This window comes from Lytechinus variegatus, chromosome 1, assembly GCF_018143015.1.
Source record: "Lytechinus variegatus isolate NC3 chromosome 1, Lvar_3.0, whole genome shotgun sequence".
Taxonomy (NCBI): Eukaryota; Metazoa; Echinodermata; class Echinoidea; order Temnopleuroida; family Toxopneustidae; genus Lytechinus; species Lytechinus variegatus.
Window position 1 is genome coordinate 74,778,133 of NC_054740.1, and position 4,217 is coordinate 74,782,349.

The window sequence follows — 4,217 nt, forward strand, 5'->3', positions numbered from 1 at the left end:
TGTATTATTTCTTTCCGATTACACTTGAAATTATTTTCAAGAGATTTCACTTTATAGATTCCGAGTGATATATATTTTCTTGTTATTTTTAGGGAAAGCACACTCTAAATTCATTAATCTCCTTCTGTTGCTTAATTTACATGATCATGATTTGTATCATGTACGCACACACACACACACACACACACACACACTATATATTTATATTTATATATATATATATGTATATATATATATGTGTGTGTGTGTGTGTAAAGCTTTACATGTACAACAGCTTTTCGGCAACTCTTTTTTATTTAAATATTGTAAAGAAATGGATGAAGAGAACAATGGTAGGCGTAGCTGAAATCAAGGTTTGTCATTGTTCAAAACTCACCTTCACCCGACAAAGGAAAACATAATTGGTATGGTGTCGAAAATCTGTCTATCTGACGGTCAATCGGATCGGGCTCTCCCTAGCCACTAACTTGTCTCTGTGGTCTAGTGGTTAAGGCACCGGCGTTCAAAGCTGGGGGCCCGGGTTCGATCCCCGGCAGAGACATTTTTTCGGCATCACCAATTTTTCCAAAGGGTAGATAGCTCTGGGGAACCTTGATTTTAGATACGCCTACCATTGTTCTTTTCATCAATTTCTTTACAATATATATATGTATATATATATATATATATATATATATATATATATATATATATATATATATATATATATATATATATATATACATAGATACATATATATATATATATATATATATATATATATCAAGTTTTTTAATTCACCACTTTCCCTTAGCCACTGCTGTTGCATTTTGATATATATGATAGTACTATTATCTTGGACTAATCAAATTATGATTTCAAAAACATAGCATTCATTATCATTTTTAAATTAATTTTTGAGCTTTTTTCACGGAAATAGCTCCTTTTGGAACAATGTCAATTTTTGCCAATTTAAACATGTTTGATATTGGAAACTGAACACGAAGTACGTAAAAATGGCTAGAAGAGCACATTTCACATCTTTTCTGATGTTAATTCATTGAAAAATTACAAAAAGAAAAAATATTTTGTCATCTTTTCTAAGGACGGTGATTTTCCTATATCTAATTCTAAAAGGAGCTAAATCCAAAAATATTCCTAACAATTGTAAAATTCTTTTATTTTCATCAAAATTTGCACCGATGTTGTGAACTTGTACCCACATGTAGCTAAACGATTGAATGTATAACTTAATGTAAAATAAGAAAAATAACAAATGTTAGATTACCGTATTATGGATTTACCTTCTTTTGGAACAAAGCTGTTTTGGATATAGCTCCTTTTGGAATAAAACTCAAATATGAAATCAATTTTTACTACTGACCATTCAAACTAAATTTTCAAATACGATATGCTGCATTTGATTCCCACGTCTAAGATACGTATATTTGAAAGATTTGGTACATTTGGGTTTCGAGCCTCCTGCGAGCAGTGAAGAAAACACCGGTATTCTTGCTAATGTCATGGACACTTTCGGTCATCCCTTGAGTTTCAACGCGGCCCATGTCCCTTTGTCCGAACCATCATACCTTTAACCATTGGGAGCGAGCAGAGACAGCGTGGCAGCAAAAACTCATTTTGTTTTGATAAATTACATTGTGAACAACAATACTCTATTCATGTGCTTCGAATATTTCAATAACAATGCAATGAATGAGCGCAGTTTTATTTTTTAATGAAAAGGCGCCCAGTCTTCAAAAAGAATGATCAATTTGCCCAGTTGATTTTTATTATCTTATATCTAGAAAGTATTATGCCATACCCCCGCCCCTCCTCCGTTTTTCCTTTGATATTTTCTTTTTTCTATTTTTCCTAGCCTCATTCGATTTTTTTATCGAACAACTAATTTGTTATTACACTATATATATATAAATATATATATATTTTACGCTTTTCTAAGGAAGTTTTTAATGTATGCACATTTACATTCCATAAACAAGATTTCGAAACACGATAATAAATTATACAATAAATCCATATCCCATATAATTATGAAAATTATACATCAAACTTTGAAGATACTGGAAATTGATACTAATGCGTTTCAACAATTACAAAGTGAAATATCATCAAGATGTATTAAATGACAAGAGAGAGGAAAAAACAATGATAAAAAGGGTGACGTTCTACCTTCCACCCACCCACCCCCCCCAGCCATCCGGGGGGGGGGGGGTTAGTGAGATATTTTTTGCTACTCGTCATAATATGACTCTGTGCAACATAGTCCAAGATAGGCCCCATAGAAACTTACCAAACCTTGTTGTATATATATATATATATATATACAATATATTTTGACGGTTTCTTGTCAATTCAAGTGTGTTGTTTACGAATCTGGATGATGCCACTCGTGTAACCTTGAGCATTTTCCGCAAATTGGCAAAATCCCATATGGCAGCCAAAATATGCAAATTACCCATGAAATCATAAAATTGCCCGCACATTGGCTATGAAATGCATGAAATCGTATGGCAGGAGTGAAATACTCTGAAAAAAATAATTCTTGACAAAATATTAATTTTCCTTATATTCAAAATGGCCGTCATAGGCCACTGTATACTCTAATATGTACAATACATAGAGATGTATACTTATATCTCTATGGTACAATATTAATAGGGAAATTTAATTTTCACAGAAATGAGCACTAAAATGTATGAACGAAGAAATAAATGCAAATCATCAATACCAACGAGATATATAATTTATTTATGTCATATGGGGACATTGCTGTATTTTGATATCTAAAATAGCCGCCACTGGCCCAAAGAGTTTATGTACAATGCAATGACCGGGGCCAAAAAATGACAAGAGTGAGCACTAAATGCCTATTATTTAGATAAACGAATGGAATAATGACTAAAAACATCATTGTTGATATGCCATGCCATTTAAGTGATAAATGCTGTACTTTGAAATTCAAAACGGTCGCCAGAGGCTTATTACACTATATTTCGTAATAGTCAGCCGAAAGTCAGAAGGCTGAAGTGTATCTAATTTACTGGTCGTATAATAGTAAATTGTAAAATAAAATTGATTTTGAATTGAAATATAATAATATAATCATAATGATAATTTAAACTTTATATAGCGAACATATATGTCGTTAATGACACTCAAGACCGACAATTAACATAAGAAAATTAAAGCAATGCCGAAAATGAAATCAATAAATGTATAGAAATTGAACAAATTTGTAGAGCGCAGAAACTATTCTTTAAAGTATATATTTTACTGAGCTATACCGTGTGAGAGAAAAAAAAAACTTGACACCTCACCAATTCCCAATTTCAGAATAAGAATAAAAAGTTGTCATGAACGCATAATCCTTATATGATAGCTGGAAGACTATCTTCTCCCAAATAATTTAATTCCATTTTAGAGCCTAAATCACCTCCATTGAAATAATATCAATATTTTGTAGTAGTTTTATAAATCAACTTAACAATTTTTTTAGAGAAAAGAGAAGAGGAAAAAGAGGAGGAAAAACGAGTGAATGAAAAAGGTGAGGGGAAGACTTGGGAATTAAAAAAAATGTTTTCGTGTCACAGGCATATGAAATTTTAGCTCGCGCTTCGCGCTCGCATTGAATCTTCGATGCGATACATATCTTGCTCGGTAGGCTGATATGGAGCTTAAAATACCAAGTTTTGAAGTCAATATACAAAATATATTTCAACTTGGAAATCGATCTTTCATTATTTTCTCTGATTTACAAATTGATTTCATAAATGAAAGGCAAGTCAGTGTTGACTTACCAATAAAATTGATAAATTTGATTGAAATAGCTTAATTCTTCTGAGAGAATATTGATCGTTACGGTAAACTTCTGTTTTTTCCAAAATCCCTATTATTTAGTATGATACATGTATTGTTTATCTTGTCTATAATTTAAGTTTTGAAAATACATGTACTTACAAGATTATCAATATCGCTCTGTACGATTTTTGTGTATGCTTTTTCTTTATTTTTGATTATCATTCATGTTTTATATGCTGTTATAGGTTTGCACAAACAGTTCCCTTAAACATTATCTCCCAGGATGTCCAGTCTAATGTACGCACAAATTCACATTCCACTTGTAACCCTTTCCGACCCCTTAATTGGGACATTTGACCGAAGTAAACGAACAAAACCACTTGCCAGGTGGGGAGTAGTTCACTTTCATTTGGACACTA